At 43.0% G+C, this 19,009-nt stretch overlaps 1 protein-coding gene across 2 annotated transcripts in view; it reads left to right on the top strand.

The window, feature by feature from the left end:
* Positions 1 to 19,009, top strand: part of LOC129823271 (procollagen-lysine,2-oxoglutarate 5-dioxygenase 2-like) — a 213,219-nt gene that overhangs the window by 134,290 nt on the left and 59,920 nt on the right. The gene's annotated exons all lie outside the window — the stretch shown is intronic.

Below are 19,009 nucleotides of genomic sequence, written 5' to 3'. Positions count from 1 at the left end.
GTGTTACTGTATTTCTGTCTCAGGCCATTTAAACAGGTGTGTTACTGTATTTCTGTCTCAGGCCATTTGAACAGGTGTGTTACTGTATTTCTGTCTCAGGTCATTTAAACAGGTGTGTTACTGTATTTCTGTCTCAGGCCATTTGAACAGGTGTGTTACTGTATTTCTGTCTCAGGCCATTTAAACAGGTGTGTTACTGTATTTCTGTCTCAGGTATGCTGTTTTTATAATGTTGTGGCCGTTACTCTACAGAGGGATCGTCATGGGGACAGAAATCTCAATGATCGCAAACATGCAATGTTTATGTGCGTACCATGGGTAATATAGAACAGGTTTGTTATTGTATTATGTAAGGTCCATGGGTAATATAGAACAGGTTTGTTATTGTATTATGTAAGGTCCATGGGTAATATAGAACAGGTTTGTTATTGTATTATGTAAGGACCATGGGTAATATAGAACAGGTTTGTTATTGTATTATGTAAGGTCCATGGGTAATATAGAACAGGTTTGTTATTGTATTATGTAAGGTCCATGGGTAATATAGAACAGGTTTGTTATTGTATTATGTAAGGTCCATGGGTAATATAGAACAGGTTTGTTATTGTATTATGTAAGGACCATGGGTAATATAGAACAGGTAAGTTATTATTATATTACTGCTGAAGGTTATATTACTGCTGAACGTTATATTACTTCTGTAGTCTGCTGAAGGTTATATTACTGCTGATAGTTATATTACTGCTGAAGGTTATATTACTGCTGAAGGTTATAGTACTGCTGAAGGTTATATTACTGCTGAAGATTATATTACTGCTGAAGGTTATATTACTGCTGAAGGTTATATTACTGCTGAAGGTTTTATTACTGCTGAAGGTTATATTACTGCTGAAGGTTATATTACTGCTGAAGGTTATATTACTGCTGAATGTTATATTACTGCTGCAGTCTGCTGAAGGTTATATTACTGCTGAAGGTTATATTACTTCTGTAGTCTGCTGAAGGTTATATTACTGCTGAAGGTTATATTACTGCTGAAGGTTATATTACTGCTGAAGGTTATATTACTGCTGTAGTCTGCTGAAGGTTATATTACTGCTGAAGGTTATGTTACTGCTGAAGGTTATATTACTGCTGAAGGTTATATTAATGCTGAAGGTTATATTACTGCTGAAGGTTATATTACTGCTGAAGGTTATATTACTGCTGAAGGTTATATTACTGCTGAAGGTTATAGTACTGCTGACGGTTATATTACTGCTGAAGGTTATATTACTGCTGAAGGTTATATTACTGCTGAAGGTTATATTACTGCTGTAGTCTGCTGAAGGTTATATTACTGCTGAAGGTTATGTTACTGCTGAAGGTTATATTACTGCTGAAGGTTATATTAATGCTGAAGGTTATACTACTGCTGAAGGTTATATTACTGCTGAAGGTTATATTACTGCTGAAGGTTATATTACTGTTGAAGGTTATATTACTGCTGAAGGTTATATTACTGCTGAAGGTTATATTACTGTTGAAGGTTATATTACTGCTGAAGGTTATATTACTGCTGAAGGTTATATTACTGCTGAAGGTTATATTACTGCTGAAGGTTATATTACTGCTGAAGGTTATATTACTGCTGAAGGTTATATTACTGCTGTAGTCTGCTGAAGGTTATATTACTGCTGAAGATTATATTACTGCTGAAGGTTATAATACTGCTGAAGGTTATATTACTGCTGAAGGTTATATTACTGCTGAAGGTTATATTACTGCTGAAGGTTTTATTACTGCTGAAGGTTATATTACTGCTGAAGGTTATATTACTGCTGAAGGATATATTACTGCTGAATGTTATATTACTGCTGCAGTCTGCTGAAGGTTATATTACTGCTGAAGGTTATATTACTTCTGTAGTCTGCTGAAGGTTATATTACTGCTGAAGGTTATATTACTGCTGAAGGTTATATTACTGCTGAAGGTTATATTACTGCTGTAGTCTGCTGAAGGTTATATTACTGATGAAGGTTATATTACTGCTGAAGGTTATGTTACTGCTGAAGGTTATATTACTGCTGAAGGTTATATTACTGCTTATATTTCTGCTGAAGGTTATATTACTGCTGAAGGTTATATTACTGCTGAAGGTTATAATACTGCTGAAGGTTATATTACTGCTGTAGTCTGCTGAAGGTTAGATTACTGCTGAAGGTTATATTACTGTTGAAGGTTATATTACTGCTGAAGGTTAGATTACTGCTGAAGGTTATATTACTGTTGAAGGTTATATTACTGCTGAAGGTTATATTACTGCTGAAGGTTATATTACTGTTGAAGGTTATATTACTGCTGAAGGTTATATTACTGCTGTAGTCTGCTGAAGGTTAGATTACTGCTGAAGGTTATATTACTGTTGAAGGTTATATTACTGCTGAAGGTTATATTACTGCTGAAGGTTATATTACTGCTGAAGGTTATATTACTGCTGAAGGTTATATTACTGCTGATAGTTATATTACTGCTGAAGGTTATATTACTGCTGAAGGTTATATTACTGCTGTAGTCTGCTGAAGGTTATATTACTGCTGAAGGTTATATTATTACTGAATGTTATATTACTGCTGAAGGTTATATTACTGCTGAAGGTTATATTACTGCTGAAGGTTATATTACTGCTGAAGGTTATATTACTGCTGCAGGTTATATTACTGTTGAAGGTTATATTACTGCTGAAGGTTATATTATTACTGAATGTTATATTACTGCTGAAGGTTATATTACTGCTGAAGGTTATATTACTGCTGAAGATTATATTACTGCTGAAGGTTATATTACTGCTGCAGTCTGCTGAAGGTTATATTACTGCTGCAGGTTATATTACTGCTGAAGGTTATATTACTGCTGAAGGTTATATTACTGCTGGAGGTTATAATACTGCTGAAGGTTATATTACTGCTGAAGGTTATATTACTGCTGAAGGTTATAATACTGCTGAAGGTTATATTACTGCTGAAGGTTATATTACTGCTGAAGGTTATATTACTGCTGAAGGTTATATTACTGCTGAAGGTTATATTACTGCTGCAGTCTGCTGAAGGTTATATTACAGCTGAAGGTTATATTACTGCTGAAGGTTATATTACTGCTGAATGTTATATTACTGTTGAAGGTTATATTACTGCTGAAGGATATATTACTGCTGAAGGTTATATTACTGCTGCAGTCTGCTGAAGGTTATATTACAGCTGAAGGTTATTTTACTGCTGAAGGTTATATTACTGCTGAAAATTATATTACTGCTGAAGGTTATATTACTGCTGAAGGTTATATTACTGCTGAAGGTTATATTACTGCTGAAGGTTATAGTACTTCTGAAGGTTATATTACTGCTGAAGGTTATATTACTGCTGAAGGTTATACTACTGCTGAAGGTTATATTACTGTTGAAGGTTATATTACTGCTGAAGGTTATATTACTGCTGAAGGTTATATTACTGCTGAAAGTCATATTACTGCTGAAGGTTATATTACTGCTGAAGGTTATATTACTGCTGAAGGTTATATTACTGCTGAAGGTTTTATTACTGCTGAAGGTTATATTACAGCTGAATGTTATATTACTGCTGAAGGTTATATTACTTCTGAAGGTTATATTACTGCTGAATGTTATATTACTGCTGCAGTCTGCTGAAGGTTATATTACTTCTGTAGTCTGCTGAAGGTTATATTACTGCTGAAGGTTATATTACTGCTGAAGGTTATATTACTGCTGAAGGTTATATTACTGCTGAAGGTTATATTACTGCTGTAGTCTGCTGAAGGTTATATTACTGCTGAAGGTTATATTACTGCTGAAGGTTATATTACTGCTGAAGGTTATATTACTGCTGAAGGTTATATTACTGCTGTAGTCTGCTGAAGGTTATATTACTGCTGAAGGTTATATTACTGCTGAAGGTTATATTACTGCTGAAGGTTATATTACTGCTGTAGTCTGCTGAAGGTTATATTACTGCTGAAGGTTATATTACTGCTGAAGGTTATGTTACTGCTGAAGGTTATATTACTGCTGAAGGTTATATTACTGCTGTAGTCTGCTGAAGGTTATATTACTGCTGAAGATTATATTACTGCTGAAGGTTATATTACTGCTGAAGGTTATATTACTGCTGAAGGTTATATTACTGCTGAAGGTTATATTACTGCTGTAGTCTGCTGAAGGTTATATTACTGCTGAATGTTATATTACTGCTGAAGGTTATATTACTGCTGAAGGTTATATTACTGCTGAAGGTTATATTACTGCTGAAGGTTATATTACTGCTGTAGTCTGCTGAAGGTTATATTACTGCTGAAGGTTATATTACTGCTGTAGTCTGCTGAAGGTTATATTACTGCTGAAGGTTATATTACTGCTGAAGGTTATATTACTGCTGTAGTCTGCTGAAGGTTATATTACTGCTGAAGGTTATATTACTGCTGAAGATTATATTACTGCTGAAGGTTATATTACTGCTGAAGGTTATATTACTGCTGAAGGTTATATTACTGCTGTAGTCTGCTGAAGGTTATATTACTGCTGAAGGTTATATTACTGCTGTAGTCTGCTGAAGGTTATATTACTGCTGAAGGTTATATTACTGCTGAAGATTATATTACTGCTGAAGGTTATATTACTGCTGAAGGTTATATTACTGCTGAAGGTTATATTACTGCTGAAGGTTTTATTACTGCTGAAGGTTATATTACTGCTGAAGGTTATATTACTGCTGAAGGTTATATTACTGCTGAATGTTATATTACTGCTGCAGTCTGCTGAAGGTTATATTACTGCTGAAGGTTATATTACTTCTGTAGTCTGCTGAAGGTTATATTACTGCTGAAGGTTATATTACTGCTGAAGGTTATATTACTGCTGAAGGTTATATTACTGCTGTAGTCTGCTGAAGGTTATATTACTGCTGAAGGTTATATTACTGCTGAAGGTTATGTTACTGCTGAGGGTTATATTACTGCTGAAGGTTATATTACTGCTGAAGGTTATATTACTGCTGACGGTTATATTACTGCTGCAGGTTATATTACTGCTGAAGGTTATATTACTGCTGAAGATTTTATTACTGCTGAAGGTTATATTAGTGCTGAAGGTCATATTACTGCTGAAGGTTATATTACTGCTGAAGGTTATATTACTGCTGAAGGTTATATTACTGCTGAAGGTTATATTACTGCTGATAGTTATATTACTGCTGAAGGTTATATTACTGCTGAATGTTATATTACTGCTGAAGGTTATATTACTGCTGAAGATTATATTACTGCTGAAAGTTATATTACTGCTGCAGTCTGCTGAAGGTTATATTACTGCTGAAGGTTATATTACTGCTGAAGGTTATAATACTGCTGAAGGTTATATTACTGCTGAAGGTTATATTACTGCTGAAAGTTATATTACTGCTGAAGGTTATATTACTGCTGAAGGTTATATTACTGCTGAAGGTTATATTACTGCTGAAGGTTATATTACTGCTTAGTCTGCTGAAGGTTATATTACTGTTGAAGGTTATATTACTGCTGAATGTTATATTACTGCTGAATGTTATATTACTGCTGAAGGTTATATTACTGCTGAAGGTTATATTACTGCTGTAGTCTGCTGAAGGTTATATTACTGTTGAAGGTTATATTACTGCTGAATGTTATATTACTGCTGAAGTTTATATTACTGCTGAAGGTTATATTACTGCTGAAGGTTATATTACTGCTGATAGTTATATTACTGCTGAAGGTTATATTACTGCTGTAGTCTGCTGAAGGTTATATTACTGTTGAAGGTTATATTACTGCTGAATGTTATATTACTGCTGAAGGTTATATTACTGCTGAAGGTTATATTACTGTTGAAGGTTATATTACTGCTGAAGGTTATATTACTGCTGAAGGTTATATTACTGCTGAAGGTTATATTACTGCTGAAGGTTATATTACTGCTGAAGGTTATATTACTGCTGAAGGTTATATTACTGCTGAAGGTTATATTACTGCTGCAGTCTGCTGAAGGTTATATTACAGCTGAAGGTTATATTACTGCTGAAGGTTATATTACTGCTGAAGGTTTTATTACTGCTGAAGGTTATATTACTGCTGAATGTTATATTACTGCTGCAGGTTATATTACTGCTGAAAGTCATATTACTGCTGAAGGTTATATTACTGCTGAATGTTATATTACTGCTGAAGGTTATATTACTGCTGAATGTTATATTACTGCTGCAGGTTATATTACTGCTGAAAGTCATATTACTGCTGAAGGTTATATTATTACTGAATGTTATATTACTGCTGAAGGTTATATTACTGCTGAATGTTATATTACTGCTGCAGGTTATATTACTGCTGAATGTTATATTACTTCTGTAGTCTGCTGAAGGTTATATTACTGCCGAAGGTTATATTACTGCTGAAGGTTATATTACTGCTGAAGGTTATATTACTGCTGAAGGTTATGGTACTGCTGAAGGTTATATTACTGCTGAAGGTTATATTGCTGCTGAAGATTATATTACTGCTGAAGGTTATATTACTGCTGAAGGTTATATTACTGCTGAAGGTTATATTACTGCTGAAGGTTATGTTACTGCTGTAGGTTATATTACTGCTGAAGGTTATATTACTGCTGAAGGTTATATTACTGCTGAAGGTTATATTACTGCTGAAGGTTATATTACTGTTGAAGGTTATATTACTGTTGAAGGTTATATTACTGCTGAAGGTTATATTACTGCTGAAGGTTATATTACTGTTGAAGGTTATATTACTGCTGAAGGTTATATTACTGCTGTAGTCTGCTGAAGGTTAGATTACTGCTGAAGGTTATATTACTGTTGAAGGTTATATTACTGCTGAAGGTTATATTACTGCTGAAGGTTATATTACTGCTGAAGGTTATATTACTGCTGATAGTTATATTACTGCTGAAGGTTATATTACTGCTGAAGGTTATATTACTGCTGTAGTCTGCTGAAGGTTATATTACTGCTGAAGGTTATATTATTACTGAATGTTATATTACTGCTGAAGGTTATATTACTGCTGAAGGTTATATTACTGCTGAAGGTTATATTACTGTTGAAGGTTATATTACTGCTGAAGGTTATATTACTGCTGTAGTCTGCTGAAGGTTAGATTACTGCTGAAGGTTATATTACTGTTGAAGGTTATATTACTGCTGAAGGTTATATTACTGCTGAAGGTTATATTACTGCTGAAGGTTATATTACTGCTGAAGGTTATATTACTGCTGATAGTTATATTACTGCTGAAGGTTATATTACTGCTGAAGGTTATATTACTGCTGTAGTCTGCTGAAGGTTATATTACTGCTGAAGGTTATATTATTACTGAATGTTATATTACTGCTGAAGGTTATATTACTGCTGAAGGTTATATTACTGCTGAAGGTTATATTACTGCTGCAGGTTATATTACTGTTGAAGGTTATATTACTGCTGAAGGTTATATTATTACTGAATGTTATATTACTGCTGAAGGTTATATTACTGCTGAAGGTTATATTACTGCTGAAGATTATATTACTGCTGAAGGTTATATTACTGCTGCAGTCTGCTGAAGGTTATATTACTGCTGCAGGTTATATTACTGCTGAAGGTTATATTACTGCTGAAGGTTATATTACTGCTGGAGGTTATAATACTGCTGAAGGTTATATTACTGCTGAAGGTTATATTACTGCTGAAGGTTATAATACTGCTGAAGGTTATATTACTGCTGAAGGTTATATTACTGCTGAAGGTTATATTACTGCTGAAGGTTATATTACTGCTGAAGGTTATATTACTGCTGCAGTCTGCTGAAGGTTATATTACAGCTGAAGGTTATATTACTGCTGAAGGTTATATTACTGCTGAATGTTATATTACTGTTGAAGGTTATATTACTGCTGAAGGATATATTACTGCTGAAGGTTATATTACTGCTGCAGTCTGCTGAAGGTTATATTACAGCTGAAGGTTATTTTACTGCTGAAGGTTATATTACTGCTGAAAATTATATTACTGCTGAAGGTTATATTACTGCTGAAGGTTATATTACTGCTGCAGTCTGCTGAAGGTTATATTACTTCTGTAGTCTGCTGAAGGTTATATTACAGCTGAAGGTTATTTTACTGCTGAAGGTTATATTACTGCTGAAAATTATATTACTGCTGAAGGTTATATTACTGCTGAAGGTTATATTACTGCTGAAGGTTATATTACTGCTGAAGGTTATATTACTGCTGAAGGTTATAGTACTGCTGAAGGTTATATTACTGCTGAAGGTTATATTACTGCTGAAGGTTATACTACTGCTGAAGGTTATATTACTGTTGAAGGTTATATTACTGCTGAAGGTTATATTACTGCTGAAGGTTATATTACTGCTGAAAGTCATATTACTGCTGAAGGTTATATTACTGCTGAAGGTTATATTACTGCTGAAGGTTATATTACTGCTGAAGGTTTTATTACTGCTGAAGGTTATATTACAGCTGAATGTTATATTACTGCTGAAGGTTATATTACTTCTGAAGGTTATATTACTGCTGAATGTTATATTACTGCTGCAGTCTGCTGAAGGTTATATTACTTCTGTAGTCTGCTGAAGGTTATATTACTGCTGAAGGTTATATTACTGCTGAAGGTTATATTACTGCTGAAGGTTATATTACTGCTGAAGGTTATATTACTGCTGTAGTCTGCTGAAGGTTATATTACTGCTGAAGGTTATATTACTGCTGAAGGTTATATTACTGCTGAAGGTTATATTACTGCTGAAGGTTATATTACTGCTGTAGTCTGCTGAAGGTTATATTACTGCTGAAGGTTATATTACTGCTGAAGGTTATATTACTGCTGAAGGTTATATTACTGCTGTAGTCTGCTGAAGGTTATATTACTGCTGAAGGTTATATTACTGCTGAAGGTTATGTTACTGCTGAAGGTTATATTACTGCTGAAGGTTATATTACTGCTGTAGTCTGCTGAAGGTTATATTACTGCTGAAGATTATATTACTGCTGAAGGTTATATTACTGCTGAAGGTTATATTACTGCTGAAGGTTATATTACTGCTGAAGGTTATATTACTGCTGTAGTCTGCTGAAGGTTATATTACTGCTGAATGTTATATTACTGCTGAAGGTTATATTACTGCTGAAGGTTATATTACTGCTGAAGGTTATATTACTGCTGAAGGTTATATTACTGCTGTAGTCTGCTGAAGGTTATATTACTGCTGAAGGTTATATTACTGCTGTAGTCTGCTGAAGGTTATATTACTGCTGAAGGTTATATTACTGCTGAAGGTTATATTACTGCTGTAGTCTGCTGAAGGTTATATTACTGCTGAAGGTTATATTACTGCTGAAGATTATATTACTGCTGAAGGTTATATTACTGCTGAAGGTTATATTACTGCTGAAGGTTATATTACTGCTGTAGTCTGCTGAAGGTTATATTACTGCTGAAGGTTATATTACTGCTGTAGTCTGCTGAAGGTTATATTACTGCTGAAGGTTATATTACTGCTGAAGATTATATTACTGCTGAAGGTTATATTACTGCTGAAGGTTATATTACTGCTGAAGGTTATATTACTGCTGAAGGTTTTATTACTGCTGAAGGTTATATTACTGCTGAAGGTTATATTACTGCTGAAGGTTATATTACTGCTGAATGTTATATTACTGCTGCAGTCTGCTGAAGGTTATATTACTGCTGAAGGTTATATTACTTCTGTAGTCTGCTGAAGGTTATATTACTGCTGAAGGTTATATTACTGCTGAAGGTTATATTACTGCTGAAGGTTATATTACTGCTGTAGTCTGCTGAAGGTTATATTACTGCTGAAGGTTATATTACTGCTGAAGGTTATGTTACTGCTGAGGGTTATATTACTGCTGAAGGTTATATTACTGCTGAAGGTTATATTACTGCTGACGGTTATATTACTGCTGCAGGTTATATTACTGCTGAAGGTTATATTACTGCTGAAGATTTTATTACTGCTGAAGGTTATATTAGTGCTGAAGGTCATATTACTGCTGAAGGTTATATTACTGCTGAAGGTTATATTACTGCTGAAGGTTATATTACTGCTGAAGGTTATATTACTGCTGATAGTTATATTACTGCTGAAGGTTATATTACTGCTGAATGTTATATTACTGCTGAAGGTTATATTACTGCTGAAGATTATATTACTGCTGAAAGTTATATTACTGCTGCAGTCTGCTGAAGGTTATATTACTGCTGAAGGTTATATTACTGCTGAAGGTTATAATACTGCTGAAGGTTATATTACTGCTGAAGGTTATATTACTGCTGAAAGTTATATTACTGCTGAAGGTTATATTACTGCTGAAGGTTATATTACTGCTGAAGGTTATATTACTGCTGAAGGTTATATTACTGCTTAGTCTGCTGAAGGTTATATTACTGTTGAAGGTTATATTACTGCTGAATGTTATATTACTGCTGAATGTTATATTACTGCTGAAGGTTATATTACTGCTGAAGGTTATATTACTGCTGTAGTCTGCTGAAGGTTATATTACTGTTGAAAGTTATATTACTGCTGAATGTTATATTACTGCTGAAGTTTATATTACTGCTGAAGGTTATATTACTGCTGAAGGTTATATTACTGCTGATAGTTATATTACTGCTGAAGGTTATATTACTGCTGTAGTCTGCTGAAGGTTATATTACTGTTGAAGGTTATATTACTGCTGAATGTTATATTACTGCTGAAGGTTATATTACTGCTGAAGGTTATATTACTGTTGAAGGTTATATTACTGCTGAAGGTTATATTACTGCTGAAGGTTATATTACTGCTGAAGGTTATATTACTGCTGAAGGTTATATTACTGCTGAAGGTTATATTACTGCTGAAGGTTATATTACTGCTGAAGGTTATATTACTGCTGCAGTCTGCTGAAGGTTATATTACAGCTGAAGGTTATATTACTGCTGAAGGTTATATTACTGCTGAAGGTTTTATTACTGCTGAAGGTTATATTACTGCTGAATGTTATATTACTGCTGCAGGTTATATTACTGCTGAAAGTCATATTACTGCTGAAGGTTATATTACTGCTGAATGTTATATTACTGCTGAAGGTTATATTACTGCTGAATGTTATATTACTGCTGCAGGTTATATTACTGCTGAAAGTCATATTACTGCTGAAGGTTATATTATTACTGAATGTTATATTACTGCTGAAGGTTATATTACTGCTGAATGTTATATTACTGCTGCAGGTTATATTACTGCTGAATGTTATATTACTTCTGTAGTCTGCTGAAGGTTATATTACTGCCGAAGGTTATATTACTGCTGAAGGTTATATTACTGCTGAAGGTTATATTACTGCTGAAGGTTATGGTACTGCTGAAGGTTATATTACTGCTGAAGGTTATATTGCTGCTGAAGATTATATTACTGCTGAAGGTTATATTACTGCTGAAGGTTATATTACTGCTGAAGGTTATATTACTGCTGAAGGTTATGTTACTGCTGTAGGTTATATTACTGCTGAAGGTTATATTACTGCTGAAGGTTATATTACTGCTGAAGGTTATATTACTGCTGAAGGTTATATTACTGTTGAAGGTTATATTACTGTTGAAGGTTATAGTACTGCTGAAGGTTATATTACTGCTGAAGGTTATATTACTGCTGAAGGTTATATTACTGCTGAAGGTTATATTACTGCTGAAGATTATATTACTGCTGTAGTCTGCTGAAGGTTATATTACTGCTGAAGGTTATATTACTGTTGAAGGTTATATTACTGCTGTTGTCTGCTGAAGGTTATAATACTGCTGAAGGTTATATTACTGCTGAAGGTTATAATACTGCTGAAGGTTATATTACTGCTGAAGGTTATATTACTGCTGAAGGTTATATTACTGCTGAAGGTTATATTACTGCTGTAGTCTGCTGAAGGTTATATTACTGCTGAAGGTAATATTACTGCTGAAGGTTATATTACTGCTGAAGGTTATATTACTGCTGAAGGTTATGTTACTGCTGTAGGTTATATTACTGCTGAAGGTTATATTACTGCTGAAGGTTATATTACTGCTGAAGGTTATATTACTGCTGAAGGTTATATTACTGTTGAAGGTTATATTACTGTTGAAGGTTATAGTACTGCTGAAGGTTATATTACTGCTGAAGGTTATATTACTGCTGAAGGTTATATTACTGCTGAAGGTTATATTACTGCTGTAGTCTGCTGAAGGTTATATTACTGCTGAAGGTTATATTACTGCTGAAGGTTATATTACTGTTGAAGGTTATATTACTGCTGTTGTCTGCTGAAGGTTATATTACTGCTGAAGGTTATATTACTGCTGAAGGTTATAATACTGCTGAAGGTTATATTACTGCTGAAGGTTATATTACTGCTGAAGGTTATATTACTGCTGAAGGTTATATTACTGCTGTAGTCTGCTGAAGGTTATATTACTGCTGAAGGTAATATTACTGCTGAAGGTTATATTACTGCTGAAGGTTATATTACTGCTGCAGCCTGCTGAAGGTTATATTACTGCTGAAGGTTATATTACTGCTGAAGGTTATATTACTGCTGAAGGTTATATTACTGCTGCAGTCTGCTGAAGGTTATATTACTGCTGAAGGTTATATTTCTGCTGAAGGTTATATTACTGCTGAAGGTTATATTACTGTTGAAGGTTATATTACTGCTGAAGGTTAAATTACTGCTGAAGGTTATATTACTGCTGAAGGTTATATTACTGCTGAAGGTTATATTACTGCTGAAGGTTATATTACTGCTGAAGGTTATATTACTGCTGCAGGTTATATTACTGCTGAAGGTTATATTACTGCTGAAGGTTATATTACTGCTGAAGGTTATATTACTGCTGAAGGTTATACTACTGCTGCAGTCTGCTGAAGGTTATATTACTGCTGAAGGTTATATTACTGCTGAAGGTTATATTAGTGCTGAAGGTTATATTACTGCTGAAGGTTATATTACTGCTGAAAGTTATATTACTGCTGAAGGTTATATTACTGCTGAAGGTTATATTAGTGCTGAAGGTCATATTACTGCTGAAGGTTATATTACTGCTGAAGGTTATATTACTGCTGCAGTCTGCTGCAGGTTATAATACTGCTGAAGGTTATATTAGTGCTGAAGGTTATATTACTGCTGAAGGTTATATTACTGCTGTAGTCTGCTGCAGGTTATATTACTGCTGAAGGTTATATTACTGCTGAAGGTTCTATTACTGCTGCAGTCTGCTGACGGTAGGCCAGTAAGGCCAGGTGGAAGGTTGGTTCCTTTTCAACAGTTCCAACAGTTGTTGTTTTGCCTGTAGGGACCAACGGTAGGGTCCAGCGGTAGAGACCAGCGGTAGGGACCAGCGGTAGGGTCCAGCGGTAGGGTCCAGCGGTAGGGACCAGCGGTAGGGACCAGCGGTAGAGTCCAGCAGTAGGGACCAGCGGTAGAGACCAGCGGTAGGGACCAGCGGTAGAGTCCAGCGGTAGGGACCAGCGGTAGGGTCCAGCGGTAGAGACCAGCGGTAGAGACCAGCGGTAGGGACCAGCGGTAGGGTCCAGCGGTAGGGTCCAGCGGTAGAGACCAGCGGATGGGACCAGCGGTAGAGACCAGCGGTAGAGACCAGCGGTAGAGACCAGCGGTAGGGTCCAGCGGTAGGGTCCAGCGGTAGGCTCCAGCGGTAGGGTCCAGCGGTAGGGACCAGCGGTAAGGACCAGCGGTAGAGACCAGCGGTAGAGACCAGTGGTAGGGACCAGCGTTAGGGACCAGCGGTAGAGACCAGCGATAGAGACCAGTGGTAGGGACCAGTGGTAGGGTCCAGCGGTAGGGACCAGCGGTAGGGTCCAGCGGTAAGGACCAGCGTTAGGGACCAGCGGTAGAGACCAGCGGTAGGGTCCAGCGGTAGAGACCAGCGGATGGGACCAGAGGTAGAGACCAGCGGTAGAGTCCAGCGGTAGGGACCAGCGGTAGAGACCAGCGGTAGAGTCCAGCGGTGTGGACCAGCGGTGTGGACCAGCGGTAGGGACCAGCGGTAGGGACCAGCGGTAGGGACCAGCAGTAGAGACCAGCGGTAGGGACCAGCGGTAAGGACCAGCGGTAGAGACCAGCGGTAGAGACCAGTGGTAGGGACCAGCGTTAGGGTCCAGCGGTAGAGACCAGCGGATGGGACCAGCGGTAGGGACCAGCGGTAGAGACCAGAGGTAGAGACCAGCGGTAGGGACCAGCGGTAGAGACCAGCGGTAGAGACCAGCGGTAGGGTCCAGCGGTAGAGACCAGCGGTAGAGACCAGCGGTAGGGTCCAGCGGTAGAGACCAGCGGTAGAGACCAGCGGTAGGCACCAGCGGTAGAGACCAGCGGTAGAGACCAACGGTAGGGTCCAGCGGTAGAGACCAGCGGTAGAGACCAGCGGTAGGGACCAGCGGTAGGGACCAGCGGTAGAGTCCAGCGGTAGAGTCCAGCGGTAGGGACCAGCGGTAGAGACCAGCGGTAGGGACCAGCGGTAGAGACCAGCGGTAGAGTCCAGCGGTAGGGACCAGCGGTAGAGTACAGCGGTAGGGACCAGCGGTAGAGACCAGCGGTAGAGACCAGCGGTAGGGACCAGCGGTAGGGACCAGAGGTAGGATTAAGCAGTAGGGACCAGCGGTAGAGACCAGCGGTAGAGACCAGAGGTAGGGACCAGCGGTAGAGACCAGCGGTAGGGTCCAGCGGTAGGGTCCAGCGGTAGGGTCCAGCGGTAGGGACCAGCGGTAGAGACCAGCGGTAGAGACCAGCGGTAGAGACCAGCGGTAGGGACCAGCGGTAGAGACCAGCGGTAGGGACCAGCGGTAGGGTCCAGCGGTAGGGACCAGCGGTAGGGACCAGCGGTAGAGACCAGCGGTAGTGACCAGCGGTAGAGTCCAGCGGTAGGGACCAGAGGTAGGATTAAGCGGTATGGACCAGCGGTAGAGAGCAGCGGTAGAGACCAGCGGTAGGGTCCAGCGGTAGGATTAAGCGGTAGGGACCAGCGGTAGGGTCCAGCGTTAGGGACCAGCGGTAGGGACCAGCGGTAGGGACCAGCGGTAGGGACCAGCGGTAGAGACCAGCGGTAGAGACCAGCGGTAGGGTCCAGCGGTAGAGACCAGCGGTAGGGACCAGCGGTAGGGACCAGCGGTAGGGACCAGCGGTAGAGACCAGCGGTAGGGTCCAGCGGTAGAGACCAGCGGTAGGGTCCAGCGGTAGGGACCAGCGGTAGGGACCAGCGGTAGGGACCAGCGGTAGGGACCAGCGGTAGGGTCCAGCGGTAGAGACCAGCGGTAGAGACCAGCGGTAGGGACCAGCGGTAGGGACCAGCGGTAGAGACCAGCGGTAGGGACCAGCGGTAGAGACCAGCGGTAGAGACTAGCGGTAGGGACCAGCGGTAGGGACCAGCGGTAGGGTCCAGCGGTAGGGTCCAGCGGTAGGGTCCAGCGGTAGGGTCCAGCGGTAGGGTCCAGCGGTAGGGACCAGCGGTAAGGACCAGCGGTAGAGACCAGCGGTAGAGACCAGTGGTAGGGACCAGCGTTAGGGACCAGCGGTAGAGACCAGCGATAGAGACCAGTGGTAGGGACCAGCGGTAGGGTCCATCGGTAGGGACCAGCGGTAGAGACCAGCGGATGGGACCAGCGGTAGAGACCAGCGGTAGAGACCAGCGGTAGAGACCAGCGGTAGGGTCCAGCGGTAGGGTCCAGCGGTAGGGTCCAGCGGTAGGGTCCAGCGGTAGGGACCAGCGGTAAGGACCAGCGGTAGAGACCAGCGGTAGAGACCAGTGGTAGGGACCAGCGTTAGGGACCAGCGGTAGAGACCAGCGATAGAGACCAGTGGTAGGGACCAGCGGTAGGGTCCAGCGGTAGAGTCCAGCGGTAGGGACCAGCGGTAGGGTCCAGCGGTAGGGTCCAGCGGTAGGGACCAGCGGTAGGGACCAGCGGTAGGGTCCAGCGGTAGGGACCAGCGGTAGAGTCCAGCGGTAGGGACCAGCGGTAGAGACCAGCGGTAGGGACCAGCGGTAGAGTCCAGCGGTAGGGACCAGCGGTAGGGTCCAGCGGTAGAGACCAGCGGTAGAGACCAGCGGTAGGGACCAGCGGTAGGGTCCAGCGGTAGGGTCCAGCGGTAGAGACCAGCGGATGGGACCAGCGGTAGAGACCAGCGGTAGAGACCAGCGGTAGAGACCAGCGGTAGGGTCCAGCGGTAGGGTCCAGCGGTAGGGTCCAGCGGTAGGGTCCAGCGGTAGGGACCAGCGGTAAGGACCAGCGGTAGAGACCAGCGGTAGAGACCAGTGGTAGGGACCAGCGTTAGGGACCAGCGGTAGAGACCAGCGATAGAGACCAGTGGTAGGGACCAGCGGTAGGGTCCAGCGGTAGGGACCAGCGGTAGGGTCCAGCGGTAAGGACCAGCGTTAGGGACCAGCGGTAGAGACCAGCGGTAGGGTCCAGCGGTAGAGACCAGCGGATGGGACCAGAGGTAGAGACCAGCGGTAGAGACCAGCGGTAGAGTCCAGCGGTAGGGACCAGCGGTAGAGACCAGCGGTAGAGTCCAGCGGTGTGGACCAGCGGTGTGGACCAGCGGTAGGGACCAGCGGTAGGGACCAGCGGTAGGGACCAGCAGTAGAGACCAGCGGTAGGGACCAGCGGTAAGGACCAGCGCTAGAGACCAGCGGTAGAGACCAGTGGTAGGGACCAGCGGTAGGGTCCAGCGGTAGGGACCAGCGGTAGGGTCCAGCGGTAGAGACCAGCGGTAGAGACCAGTGGTAGGGACCAGCGTTAGGGTCCAGCGGTAGAGACCAGCGGATGGGACCAGCGGTAGGGACCAGCGGTAGAGACCAGAGGTAGAGACCAGCGGTAGGGACCAGCGGTAGAGACCAGCGGTAGAGACCAGCGGTAGGGTCCAGCGGTAGAGACCAGCGGTAGAGACCAGCGGTAGGGTCCAGCGGTAGAGACCAGCGGTAGAGACCAGCGGTAGGCACCAGCGGTAGAGACCAGCGGTAGAGACCAACGGTAGTGTCCAGCGGTAGAGACCAGCGGTAGAGACCAGCGGTAGGGACCAGCGGTAGGGACCAGCGGTAGAGTCCAGCGGTAGAGTCCAGCGGTAGGGACCAGCGGTAGAGACCAGCGGTAGGGACCAGCGGTAGAGACCAGCGGTAGAGACCAGCGGTAGGGACCAGCGGTAGAGACCAGCGGTAGGGACCAGCGGTAGGGACCAGCGGTAGAGACCAGCGGTGTGGACCAGCGGTAGAGACCAGCGGTAGCGACCAGCGGTAGGGACCAGCGGTAGAGACCAGCGAGAGACCAGCGGTAGGGACCAGCGGTAGGGACCAGCGGTAGAGACCAGCGGTAGAGACCAGCGGTAGGGACCAGCGGTAGAGACCAGCGGTAGGGACCAGCGGTAGAGACCATCGGTAGGGACCAGCGGTAGGGTCCAGCGGTAGAGACCAGCGGTAGGGACCAGCGGTAGGGACCAGCGGTAGGGACCAGCGGTAGAGACCAGCGGTAGAGACCAGCGGTAGGGACCAGCGGTAGAGACCAGCGGTAGGGACCAGCGGTAGGGACCAGCGGTAGAGACCAGCGGTAGAGACCAGCTGTAGGGACCAGCGGTAGAGACCAGTGGTAGGGACCAGCGGTAGGGTCCATCGGTAGGGACCAGCGGTAGAGACCAGCGGATGGGACCAGCGGTAGAGACCAGCGGTAGAGACCAGCGGTAGAGACCAGCGGTAGGGTCCAGCGGTAGGGTCCAGCGGTAGGGTCCAGCGGTAGGGTCCAGCGGTAGGGACCAGCGGTAAGGACCAGCGGTAGAGACCAGCGGTAGAGACCAGTGGTAGGGACCAGCGTTAGGGACCAGCGGTAGAGACCAGCGATAGAGACCAGTGGTAGGGACCAGCGGTAGGGTCCAGCGGTAGAGTCCAGCGGTAGGGACCAGCGGTAGGGTCCAGCGGTAGGGTCCAGCGGTAGGGACCAGCGGTAGGGACCAGCGGTAGGGTCCAGCGGTAGGGACCAGCGGTAGAGTCCAGCGGTAGGGACCAGCGGTAGAGACCAGCGGTAGGGACCAGCGGTAGAGTCCAGCGGTAGGGACCAGCGGTAGGGTCCAGCGGTAGAGACCAGCGGTAGAGACCAGCGGTAGGGACCAGCGGTAGGGTCCAGCGGTAGGGTCCAGCGGTAGAGACCAGCGGATGGGACCAGCGGTAGAGACCAGCGGTAGAGACCAGCGGTAGAGACCAGCGGTAGGGTCCAGCGGTAGGGTCCAGCGGTAGGGTCCAGCGGTAGGGTCCAGCGGTAGGGACCAGCGGTAAGGACCAGCGGTAGAGACCAGCGGTAGAGACCAGTGGTAGGGACCAGCGTTAGGGACCAGCGGTAGAGACCAGCGATAGAGACCAGTGGTAGGGACCAGCGGTAGGGTCCAGCGGTAGGGACCAGCGGTAGGGTCCAGCGGTAAGGACCAGCGTTAGGGACCAGCGGTAGAGACCAGCGGTAGGGTCCAGCGGTAGAGACCAGCGGATGGGACCAGAGGTAGAGACCAGCGGTAGAGACCAGCGGTAGAGTCCAGCGGTAGGGACCAGCGGTAGAGACCAGCGGTAGAGTCCAGCGGTGTGGACCAGCGGTGTGGACCAGCGGTAGGGACCAGCGGTAGGGACCAGCGGTAGGGACCAGCAGTAGAGACCAGCGGTAGGGACCAGCGGTAAGGACCAGCGCTAGAGACCAGCGGTAGAGACCAGTGGTAGGGACCAGCGGTAGGGTCCAGCGGTAGGGACCAGCGGTAGGGTCCAGCGGTAGAGACCAGCGGTAGAGACCAGTGGTAGGGACCAGCGTTAGGGTCCAGCGGTAGAGACCAGCGGATGGGACCAGCGGTAGGGACCAGCGGTAGAGACCAGAGGTAGAGACCAGCGGTAGGGACCAGCGGTAGAGACCAGCGGTA

The sequence above is a fragment of the Salvelinus fontinalis genome, chromosome 25 (assembly GCF_029448725.1).
Source record: "Salvelinus fontinalis isolate EN_2023a chromosome 25, ASM2944872v1, whole genome shotgun sequence".
Classification (NCBI taxonomy): domain Eukaryota; kingdom Metazoa; phylum Chordata; class Actinopteri; order Salmoniformes; family Salmonidae; genus Salvelinus; species Salvelinus fontinalis.
Note: the sequence above shows the minus strand (reverse complement) of the source record. Positions and strands in the feature narration are given on the sequence as shown.